Source organism: Vulpes lagopus, chromosome 13, assembly GCF_018345385.1.
Source record: "Vulpes lagopus strain Blue_001 chromosome 13, ASM1834538v1, whole genome shotgun sequence".
Taxonomy (NCBI): Eukaryota; Metazoa; Chordata; class Mammalia; order Carnivora; family Canidae; genus Vulpes; species Vulpes lagopus.
The window spans coordinates 26,992,140-27,005,184 of record NC_054836.1 but is presented as its reverse complement, the minus strand read 5'-3'; the positions used below and the strand labels follow the sequence as shown (position 1 = coordinate 27,005,184).

At 37.1% G+C, this 13,045-nt stretch overlaps 1 pseudogene; it reads right to left on the bottom strand.

Annotated features, from left to right (window-relative positions):
- Positions 1 to 3,955: 3,955 nt before the first annotated feature.
- On the bottom strand, positions 3,956 to 4,413 carry LOC121474852 (annotated as a pseudogene).
- Between the last annotated feature and the right edge of the window lie 8,632 nt (positions 4,414 to 13,045).

Below are 13,045 nucleotides of genomic sequence, written 5' to 3'. Positions count from 1 at the left end.
TAAATGAGCTAAGTCTTGGTCATCATGTTGGGGACAGATTCTGATTATATGAAACTGAAGCTCAGGCAGAAGGTCAGGACTAGAGAATCATATTTGTAATTTAGTGGGCAAGAAAAGTAGATAAAGCATCAGAGTTGATGGATAATGCAAAAATATTACAAATGTGAACAAAGTAAGAATGATGGGCCAAGGGAAGAAGTTAACATCATTGAATAAGAATTAACATATCAAGAACGGGGAAATAGTTAAATAAAGAAAAGAATAGGAGATGCCAAGGGCAATTTCAGACTTTCTTGCTCTATTCTGTTTCATAGAATCTGGTAAAAAAAGTTTGGTAAAAAAAAAAAAAAAAGTTCCTGGGGCACCTGGCTGGCTCAGTCACTAGGGCATGCAACTCTTGATCTCATGGTCATGAGTTCAAGCCCCACATTGTGTGTAGAGATTACTTAAAAATAAAGTCTTAGAAAAGCACAAAACATAAGGTTCCTTTCCAGAAAGTCTTTATGTAAAATCTAGCATACAGAATAAATCATACCTTGTATTTTTTATTTATTTGATGATAATTCCCAAAGATTAATATTAAATGATGTACTATAATGGAGCATTCAGTTAATATTAACTAAAAGTATTTAATATAACAATATAATAAATACAAACTAATAGTCATTAATATAAGACTTATAAACAACATATGTATTAGTGGCTTTAAGCAAGGCTGGGAATTTTCTTTGGTAGTTAAAAGGAAAGAAAAAGATCTATTCAAAGGCTTCATGTTATTGAAAGTCTATCATTAAAGCCCTATTCAACATGGCATTATTTGTAATAAGTACTGTATTTCCCCAACATTTTTTATACTCGTGTAAAATATTACATTAATTTGCGTGTACATTTTGAACTGTAGTTTCTTCTTGTTCTACATTAAGCAACTGAAATAATAAGGGTGAAGCTGAGATATTCAGTGTGTCACTTGTTACCTGCTAGACAAATTTTCTTGTATGACTTTGGTGAACTTGCACGTTCAGTGTTATCTATGTCATGAACTATAGTCTCATCCCCTCTGTTTTTAGAAACACCCACATAAACCTGTGATGGGTATTTGTTTTATTGCAGAAGAATACATGAGCATATATTTTGGACTTATGTGATAAATTTGGGAGAAATTTATTCTGTAGACTCAAGGGGAAAAGCATATATATTTATAATCATGCTTACCCAGTGAAGCCAATTAGGCCTATACTTTATCTTTTCTCACTAACTCACACTCAATTTTTTACTTCTATCTAAGATTTAGTAATATTGCAGTTTATCAAGTAGTTACTATATACAGGGGGGAGGATAATACTTTCCATTTACTATCCCATTTCATCCTCACTACAGCCCTGTGTGATATGCATTTATTAATATTATCTTAGAAACAGGCAAACTGAGACACAATGGAACTCAGAGCTAGAATTGTGGAAAGCTCTGTCCAGCTACAAAGTCCAGGCTCTTAACTGCTGTAAGATTAGCTCAAACCTCTTCTCAAATCAAAGATAATGTGTTATTGATCTAGCATTTGGTTACCGAGGTCATAGAGCCATATGCCAGACTTACTCAAGTTATGAAGATTTCTGATTTCCATTCCCTCATCTCTACCCTATTGAGTACAGATTGCTAATTGGCAGTTGCCTCAAACAATTGTTTCTTTGGCCAGAACAAGGTTGTTGTTTAATTTTTAAGATTAATTGCAACTTAAAAATATTATACTAAAAAAAACACAAAACAAGAGTAAAAAGAAAATATTTTTAGTTTTTTCTTGAAAAAACAAACCATCTGACAAAATAGGACCACATTCCTTCAGTGCAACAGTCAGCTGGGATAGACAGTTCCCTTTAAGTTGTTAATGCACTTTTGATTTTCTAATTCCTACTACTTTCAGTTGCCTTGCATTGAACAGAAGTCACCCGTTTTCATCTCAGGCACTGTCTGTGTGGACATCTGAGTATTAGTCCTGGTCTCATGCCATGTTTCCAAACTGCTCCCTGCATAGATGGTGAGTACACACCATCTTCAACCAAAGCCATTGTCACCTGCAATTAATTTTGAATAAATCGCTCTTCACCTTAAATAAGCTTAAAAACAATTTTCCCAAATATTTGAAAATGTCTTATTTCTTACTTTTCAAATTTTCCTATATATTTAAGGTTATTACTATTTTGTTTTTAAAATAATTACTTGATAATACATTTACAAGTAACTACATATAATTATATAACACAGGTTCATGAGTACAATTACTCGCCATTCTTTTGAAGAATTTCCCTTATAATTTTGGTATGTTAAACCATCCAACACGCATTTTTAGGTTGTTTTAGAAGACTGACTTTTTAAAAAAATATGTTCCGTGCCCAGCATGGAGCCCAACATGGGGCTTGAACTCATGACCCTGAGATCAAGACATGAGCTGAGATCAAAAGTTGGAGGTTTAACCAACTGAGCCACCCACTCACCCCTGGAGGAATGACTTTTTAAAATGTTGCTTTGTATCCATAAAAAAAAGGACATACTTTTATATTTTCTGAAATCATTCTTGATATATTCATGTGACCTAAAAAAATAACATATTCTTTTTTTTTAGAATTACAAAAAATATTTTAGTAAAACATACGATTTACAGAAGTTTCCAGACAAGCCATACAAAATGGTCACAAGCTTTTTCTTGTTTTTTTTTTTAAGATTTTATTTATTTATGAGAGACACAGAGAAAGAGAGAGAGAGAGGCAGAAACACAGACAGAGGGAGAAGCAGGCTCCATGCAGGGAGCCCGAGGTGGGACTCGATCCCCGGTCTCCAGGATCACGCCCTGGGCCAAAGGCAGACGCCAAACTACTAGCCACCCAGGGATCCCCCCACAAGCTTTTTCTTGAAGGAAGGATTCTACCATTGGCAGCAAAGCCATAATGTTATTAGTGAGGGTTGTGATGTTTGCTTAATGTTCCCATTTTGGTTCAAACAATCAAGCTTGTCCATCTGCAGTGTCTAAATAAAGTTAGACTTACTAGAGAGTATATGCTAAAGAACTAGATAGGTGCTTTTATTTTTTATTTATTTATTTTTAAATATTTTATTTATTTATTCACACACACACAGAGAGGCAGGGGCACAGACAGAGGGAGAAGCAGGCTCCTTGCAGGGAGCCTGATGTGGGACTCGATCCCGGATTCCGGAATCAAGTAATGTTCCCATTTTGGTTCAAACAATCAAGCTTGTCCATCTGCAGTGTCTAAATAAAGTTAGACTTACTAGAGAGTATATGCTAAAGAACTAGATAGGTGCTTTTATTTTTTATTTATTTATTTTTAAATATTTTATTTATTTATTCACACACACACAGAGAGGCAGGGGCACAGACAGAGGGAGAAGCAGGCTCCTTGCAGGGAGCCTGATGTGGGACTCGATCCCGGATTCCGGAATCAAGTCCTGAGCCAAAGACAGAAGCTCGACCACTGAGCCACCCAGGGATCCCTAGTTAGGTGCTTTTAACCAATGCAATTAGATCACCATAAAAAAGGGGGAAAGGAGACCATAAAATTAAAATAAAACTACTTTTCCCCCTCAAAAAAAATAATAAAGAAAAACACCCACACCCCTGCAGCTAACCCTGACAACTACCTTCATTCACAGTGCTTTATACTTAAACCATGATGGGAGAAATGAATAAAAGCAGAAAGGGGCCACTGATTTTAAATGTTTCACAACAATTCAGATGGTACTTCTAACCTCTGTTCATGCTTTACAACAGTGAATCAGGACAAGACATAGATTTGCTAATGTGCATTTAATCAGCAAAGAAATGAAGATGTCTGGGCTTTTATTCTGTAATGTTTCAAAGACTGTGTCCATTAAATGCAAACGAAAAAGGGAGAAGTCTTGGCAGAATAGGAGAAGTGATGCACACTTAATGATCAGTTCGATTTTAAATATTATTCATGGCATATAGCCTAGTCCATGCTCTAGCTAACTCTATGATTTGGGCTTCATTGCTCTTCCACTGCTCCACTACATCATTTGCTAATGGATTACCTGGATTCTGAGCACTTAACAAAGCCTGGATCCATAACAAAACTGTGCAGATCTGTAGTGCTGGGGACCATTTATCTTTCAAAATATCTAAACATATTCTTCCCAACTTGTCTACATTAGGATGATAAATTTTGGTCATGAAACGTACTCTAGAGGCTGCCATTGGGAATCCTTCTGAAGGGAATAGGTGAAGTTTAAAAGTCCCCCCCCTCAAAGGAGGAATCCTGGGGGCCAGTAATGACCACATGAAAATAACGGGCGTTGCTTTCATCTGGTTCTGCTTTAATGCCAGGAACTGGTTTTGCCAGGATGCTGGGTTTCCTTGATAATCCTGCAAGGCAGCTTGGCCATCTTGTCTGGTCTTGACTTAAAATAACATATTCTTTTTTTTAAATATAATTTATTTATTCATGAGAGACACAGGCAGAGGGAGAAGAAGGTTCCCTGCAGGGAGCCCAATGTGGGACTCAATCCCAGGACCCTGGGATCATGACCTGAGCCAAAGGCAGACACTCAACCACTGAGCCACCCAGGCATCCCAAAATAACATATTCTTAAAAATATATAAAATTATTAAATATTTTCTAGGCCTAACAAGGCCTAAAGATAATTAATGCCAATTTACAAAGATCACATAGATAAATTTAGATTTTTCTCTTTAAGTATTTGAAGGGGACAATCTAACTGAGAAGACAAAGCAGCCTTTGTAGGTAATTACATACCTGAAGCCAGACCTCTCACCAGGTATCAGACAGGACACTCTGAGCTCTGAACCCCAGATCGAGCTTTGTTCTGAATTTTCCTCATGAACTTACTGTATAATTCCGTCCACTGAGGATCTTGACCTTCCATTCTACATCAGTAAAATTCATAGTTTTGCTAGAACCAATTTAATTAGGCATGTGTGGATTGTGTCTATGATGCCTCAAGCACTGAGCCGACCTTGGGGAAAACATCACATCTCAGAAAGATTTACCTTCCAGGACCTCCTCATATGGTGATTTAGACAATCCAGGAGGAGGAGATTTTTAATGCCATAGGTGAAGATAAGAGCTGCGAGAATGTGGAAGATGAATGCCATCGGAACGATTGTTAGTGGGACAAGAAAACGCTGGAGAAAAAGATGTCTCTGTGAGACTTAAACTCAGGGAGTAGAAAGCCAGGTAGAAGGTGAGGAACAGAAAGAATGCAGGCCAGGGATCCAGTGCTGCAAGGAAGTACTTGCTCAGTTCAGGTAATTCCAAGCTGTTTATTACGGCTGGAGAATTGTATTGTGGTAGGAGACTCCAGAGATGTAGGCTAGAGAGCAGCCCACCCTGAAGAGCCCTGCAGGCTATCTTATGGACAAAGATAAAGGGGAGCCACTGCAGAGGTGTTAGGAGGCCTGGGGGCATGAATGAAGACCACGGGGTGAGTTCACCTACTTACTAACCCCAGGAGGGGTGATGGTAAGCTATGCTAATGTATTATCAGTAGGAAGGTGAGAGATGAATGGAATTGAGTGATATTAAAGAAATAAAAATTAAATGGAATGGCTGCAAAGGTGAAATAGAGGCAAACATGTCTTTTTCTTCAGGCAGAAAAGAATGTGAAGATACAGGTTTTCGGTAGCAGTGCTGACTTCCTGTGAGCCCTGGCTTCAGTTTATTGAGTATCTAGAGGCATTAGAGTGAGCCTGGTGGCCAGACTCTCTTCCATTTTCCTTGTATCAACCTTTTGGCTTTTTGGCGCAGTGCTGGTGGCTGCAGAGGCAGAAGCATTGCTGGCTTCATCTCCACCTACTGAATGCTGCTTTGTAGAGAAGGTAATGGGTCTTTTGAGTCGATATTTCCAAGGCAGCCTCTTGATTATTCACATTTCTGACAATGGTAGAGATAGAAGCCTGCTTATCAGGGCAGATCTTCATGCCATGAGATTCCTGGGACCTAGACTGAAGTCTTTTCCTCAGCCCTTGCAATGATTGAGGGAGCATCCAGTTCCTCCATTAAATCCCTTCTTACTTACATCACAGAGTCATTGTTTCCAGCACAGCAACTTGACTGACACAACTTTATCACTAATTTTTTAAAAAGATTTTATTTATTTATTCATGAAAGACACAGAGAGAAAGAGAGAGAGGCAGAGACACGGGCAGAGGGAGAAGCAGGCTCCATGCAGGGAGCCCGACATGGGACTCGATCCCAGGTCTCCAGGATCAGGCCCTGGGCTGAAGGCAGTGCTAAACCACTGAGTCACCGGGGCTGCCCTCACTATTTTTTTTTTTTTTAAGATTTTATTTATTTATTTGAGAGAGAGAAACCAGCAAAAAAGGACCGGCAGGGAGAGCGGCAGAGGGAGAGGGAGAAGCTGACTTCTGGATGACCAGAGAGCCTGATTTGGGGCTCCATCCCAGGACCCGGGGATCATGACCTGAGCTGAAGGCAGATGCTTAACCCACTGAGCCACCCAGGCACCCCAATTTATCACTATTTTTATGTGGCCCATGTATTATTTATATCTGTTTCCCCTGCAGTACCCAACAAATCATGGCCTACCTAAGAATTATTTAAGTGAAAAGTAATAAATATTACTATTTTGATTTCTTAGGAATCTTTCACACAACTAGATTACAAAACCCAACAGTCCTGCCAATTTGGTAGGACTCTAGTCTTACTCTAGTCTACTATTTTCAACAGTTTTCATTATGAATAGGTCATGATGATTTATCAAAGCAAGCTGTTCACTGTTTAAATAATCAGGTTTAAAGAGGACTATAAAAAGAGAATTTTTCTGCTAAGGACTCCTGGGAGTCTTCTTGTTTTATATCCTGCTTCTAATGATGAGCTATACATTTGATTTTAAGAAATGAAACATGAACATAGTGATTTGTTTTTGAAACCTTTCTTTATTTAATTCAGATAATATCCTCTATCATCTACAAAATCCTTTTATTACAGTGCTTTGGTGGTGTATGCCTTTTTGATTACTGCCTGAAGTTGAAATTGCCATTCAATAAAAACAACCTGTAGCTCTAAGAAATAAACAGGAAATTCAGTTCCCTGAAGCAAGACTTGCTTGGATTTGCTTTGATAGTTAAAGGGAAGAAAGAGATCTTTTCAAGGGCATTATTTTATTGGAAGTCTCTCATTAAAACCATTGTTCAACGTGATATGAATTTCAAGAAGCCATATGTTTCCTCAATGTGACAATTTCTTCAGTCTCCTTTTGTAGTGAATTATATTCCTGTGTTTGCTTATTTTTAGGTGTAGTTCCTTTCTCATCTAGCTTGAGTGTTACAACGTTTAACATGAAACTGAGATATGTAATGTTTCACTGACACTTGCAAGATAGGCTCCCCTATATGACTTGGGTTTCCATGAATTGTCACTGTTACATATATAGAGGGCTACAGTCTCATTCCATCCGCCTCTGGAAACTTCCAAAAGCATTCATATTGTCCTTGTTTTCTTGATTGAAAACTAATATAATTAAACAACTTTTATTCGTGTAATAATTTTTGGAGACTTTAATTCATTCTGTAGACCCAGAAAGACAGAAATGTGTATATGGACATAGCCACAATTAACCAATGAATTAGATCTATATTTTCACACTTATTTCTTATCAAAATTTTCATTACTTTGTAAAATTTAGTAATAGGCCCATTAATCAAGTGATTACTATATGCCAGGAATGGGACTAAGTGATTTCCATTCACTATCCCATTTAACCCTCTTCACAACCTTGGGAAATATGCGCTTATCCTTTGATGTTACAAATGAAAAAGCTAAAATATGATAGTATTCAGAGCTGAGATTTCTAAAACAGGTCTGTCCAACCACAAAGTCTGCTCTCTTAACTACTACATGATCAGCCCAGTTCTCTTCCCTAGTCAAAGATAATGTGTTAGTGAAAAGTGTATTTGGACACCAAAGTCAAAGAATATATACCAGCCTTACTGAAGTCATGATTTCTGATCTTCCATTCTCTTACCCATAAAATGAGAACCTTTTTTTTTTAAATTTTATTTATTTAATCATGAGAGACACACAGAGAGAGAGGCAGAGACAGAGGCAGAGGGAGAGGCAGGCTCCCTGAGGGGAACCTGATGTGGGATGCTGTGTGGGACTCCATCCCAGGACCCTGGGATCACACCCTGAGCCAAAGGCAGACACTCAACCATTGAGCGACCCAGGCATCCCAGTGACTTTTAAAATTGTAGTGTTTAATAAGTATTTTAAAAATGAAAGAATGAAAGAATGAAAGAAGAAAAAGTATTTGCTTTTTAGAAAAAAGATATATTTAGCAAAATAGGTCCAAATTCTGTTAGTACAACAATCAGCTGGAGGTAGCAGCTACTTTATGTAATCAATGCATATATCATGCCCTAGTCCCCACCTTTCCTAGTTGTCTTGCACTGAACCATTGTCACATATTTACCTCTCCTGCCCTACATCTGTGGAATCCTGAGTATGTACCCTGAGTTCAAGCCATGTTTCCTAAACCGTCCTCTGCAAAGCTAGTAGGTAGGGTTTCAGGACTTCCATTCTATCTTCAATCAGAGCCTTTGATACATACTTTTTTTCTGACAAATTGTCTTAAAATAAGCTTAAAAACCATTGATCTGATGACTTCTCCAGCTCTAAATAGGTAAATTCTATTCAAATATAACTAGAATATATATCACGCCCTCTGCTGAAGGCGGCGCTAAACCCCTGAGCCACAGGGGCTGCCTGAGAATGAGTATTTATGATAGCTATAAGCAATCTCTCAGTTTCCTGACAATTTCCTGTAATTTAAAAATTTTTTAGTTAAATACCACTAATTAACATATAGTGTATTATTAGTTTCTGAGGTAGAATTTAGTGATTCATCAGTTTCATATAACACCCAGTGCTAATCAAGTCATGTGCCCTCCTTAATGCCCATCACTCAGTTACTTCATCCCCCCTCAACCCCTCTAGCAACTCTCAGTTTGTTTCCTGTAGTTAAGAGTCTCTTATGGTTTGTCTCTCTCTCTGATTTTGTCTTATTTTCTCTTCTTTCCCCTATAATTATCTGTTTTGTTTCTTAAATTCCACATATGAGTGAAATCATATAATGGTCTTTCTCTGATTGACTTATTTCACTTAGCATAATGTCCTCTAGTTCCATACACATAGTCTTATCAGTAAAGGGTTAGTACTCAAAATCTAGGAAGAGCTTATCAAATTCGACACCCCAAACCAAATAATCCAGTCAAGAAATGGATGATTTCCTAGAATTTTATCTTCTTCAGGCCACAGTTACTAGATGTGCTAAGGTAAAGGAGTTTGCACTGATTCAGTAAATGAGAAATTATAATATTAACAGTAACAAAAACCTCAGCCATTTGTAGAGCATATTCCTCACCTCATATAAATTGTTTAGTTTAATTCACAGAAGAACTTTACCAAGGAAATACTATTATTAACTTCATTTTAGAGATAAATACCAGCAATTCCATTCCTAGATCACTTTGCATCTTATAAAATTCTGGCTTATTTCAAATTGGATTAGGGTGAGTGGGACAGTTGGACAAAAATTTACTAGATTTAGATTTACTAGATTTTTGTCATAAATCTAACTATTCATTTTCTAAATAATGGAATTTCTGCTCCAATATTATCAAACTTCCCTTCTATAGTTACAGAATTTAGCTAATTATATATTACAAGTCATAATTATGAGGCTCAAAATGTTTTATGATTTAGAAAGGGATGATAACATAAATCATATAAACAGAAATGTTGCATAGTTTTCCCACCTGCTACAACATTTTATTTAAGTCTTCTGGAAGAATCTAAATAACATTCAAGTATAATCATGACACTTACTAGGGAGGCATTTTGGTTATAAAGGCATTTTATAATATATACTTCAGATGCAAACAGTATTACTTATGTGTATGGATGGCTGTTAAAGGGAATAATATACACCTTTTCCAATTCCATTCAAAGGAACTTTAGTATTTCACTCTCATTTTTAAACCACATTGTGGAAAATATTAAGTTGAAACCAGTTAATTTCTTTATTAAAATAACTTCATAAAATCTGCCTTTATTCTATAAAAATGACAGAAACAAATCTTTGAAAAGTAATTTATGTGAAATATTCTGACTGACGAGATAGGAAAACTGCTTAGCTGGCAAATCTTATGTCACCATGTTGCAATTTATGTGGTTTTGCATGCCTGATTGATGTGTAATCAATTTGTCAACCTCTGTAAGTATGAGTTTATGTCCCAATTGTAAACTCAATCAGAAGTTAAACTGTTTTTACTCTACTGAACATTTCAAGGAATCTTCTTGTAGTCAATAATGTTGAGATCTGTTTATTTTTTTTTATTTTTTTATTTTTTTGAGATCTGTTTAAAGAATTTTTTTTTTTTTAAGATTTTATTTATTTATTCATGATAGTCACACAGAGAGAGACAGAGAGGCAGAGACACAGGCAGAGGGAGAAGCAGGCTCCATGCACCGGGAGCCCGATGTGGGATTCGATCCCAGGTCTCCAGGATCGCGCCCTGGGCCAAAGGCAGGCGCCAAACCGCTGCGCCACCCAGGGATCCCTTTGAGATCTGTTTAAATGAAGGGTTTACTTTCTGGCTGATGTCTGAAAGATTCACTCATTTTATTTATTTTTTCTTATTGTGAAATTTACATAACAAAGTTATCATTTTAACCATTTTAACTATACAGGTCAGTAGCAATAAGTACATTCACATTGTTGTGCAATCATTATCACCATCCATCTCCTGGAGTTTTTTATCTTTCCAAACTGAAACTCTGTAATCATTATATAATAATTCCCCTTTGCCCCTGCCCCCGGAACTTAGGAACCACCATTCTACCTTCTTTCTCTATGAACATCATTACTCTAGGTGCATCACATAGTGGACTCATACAATATTTGTCCTTTTAACTGGCTTATTTCACTTAGCATAATGTCTTCAAGCTTCATCCATGTTTGTATTGTATCAGAATTTCTTTCCTTTTTATTTTTTTAAGATTTTATTTATTTATTCATGAGAGACAGAGAGAGAGAGAGAGAGAGAGAGAGAGGCAGAGACATAGGCAGAGGGAGAAGCAGGCTCCATGCAGGGAGCCGGATGTGGGACTTGATCCCAGGACCCCAAGATCATGTCCTGAGCCAAAGGAGGCGCTCAACTACTGAGCCACCCAGGTGTCCCTCTTTCCTTTTTTATTTTATTTTTCTTAAGATTTTATTTATTTAATCATGAGAGACACAGAGAGAGAGGCAGAGACACAGGCAGAGGGAGAAGCAGGCTCCATGCAGGGAGCCCAACGTGGGACTCGATCCCAGGTCTCCAGGATCACTCCCTGGGCCGAAGGCAGGCACTAAACCACTGAGCCTCCCAGGCGTCCCTCCTTTTTTAAAGTGATAATATTCCACTCTATGTATATACCACATTTTGTTTACCATTCATCCATCAGTGGACACTTGGGTTTCATCCACATTTTAGCTATGGTGAGTAATGCTGCTTTGAACAGGTGTGGAAAGATTCATTCTTCTAACCAGCATTCATCTTGGCAGGCAACTCTCCTCTCTCATGTTATTTTGTAGAGGCGTGTCACGATAAACATTAAAATTCACAGTTAATGGATGTTCTCAATGACTTTCCTTTAATATATCAAATCTCTAGGTTCACTCCTCATTAAGAAAAAGAAGCTTGTATTCGTGGTAGTAAGATGTCTATTCCATTTAGTGTCTCTGTCTGGGAGCAATAGCCTCCTGAATATAAACTCGGAATTAGAGCCAAGACATTATTTATGAAGCTCAAGTATTGATTTGGTGATACCATTATCTCCCCCTGATGGTATTTCCTGTTAACCCTCCCCCAACTGCCAAGAAAAAATTAGATGTATCTGGGAGAGAGCCAGACTCTCTCATTTAGTTAAATATACACTGACTGAGGAATTCATATGTTATGTAAATGTGTGTTTTCAATAATTTTACTCCAAATCACACTGTACACTGTTACAGGATACGACTGAGAAACTATGTACCTTTACATAATAGCAAGATAAGAAAAAGAATAATTATGTGGTATTACACCTTTGTTTTATTAACAGTAAACTATTATCTGCATTCATTTTAGTTATCTGCACCAGATGCTAAGTGCTCTCTCCTCAGACTCCTTCTCAGCACCCATCCCCACACATATATACACTTCTGTTTCTTAAACTCTGTGGAGTATGTATTATTATTATTATCATCGTTCCCATTGTACAGAAAAATGAGGTTAAAAGAGGTTAAGTGTGGTGTCCAAGGTTACATAGCTAGTAAATAGGTAGATCTAGGATTAGAGCCTGGGTGTTCTGACTCCAAGGTCTGTGCATTTAATTTGCTGTGTCTTTCTGCCCCCTCCAAATTTGGGGGCTTTACCTAGACAAGCTCATCATCATTTTGCAAATGAACCTGGCAAGTGCTGAGTTATTTTCATTTCCAAGAAAAAAATATCATCCTTTGAAAGTTTCTATTGATGGGCTTTTCTCTTTATTCAAGTTATATTGTACTTATTGACTCTTGGCTTCATTTCATCTTCCCTGGGACATTCTATACTATCTTCCTCTTAGTGATATCTGCTGCGTTTCCCCAGCGCTATAGATATTTACAATAAGGGTAACATGCATTCACTGTTTTTTCTCCTTTTCAAAAATAAATAAAAACTTAAAAGTGTTTGAATCCTTTACCAATTTTTGATGAACTTCACCAGATTTGTGTTAAAGCATCATTTTTGTTACTTTGCTTTTTCCCACAATCCTATGACTAATTTTTATTTGGTATGTTCTTACAGACCCACACCAGTTTAGACAATATTTCCATTGAGATTTGAAAATCAATTTTTTGAGTTCAGCTTTTTTTTCCATCTTAACTCACTTATATCAAAGAAAGTTGGTTCTTTGTTACAAATGTAACAAATGTATTGTAAACTCATAAAATGGTATTCATCATCAAAAAC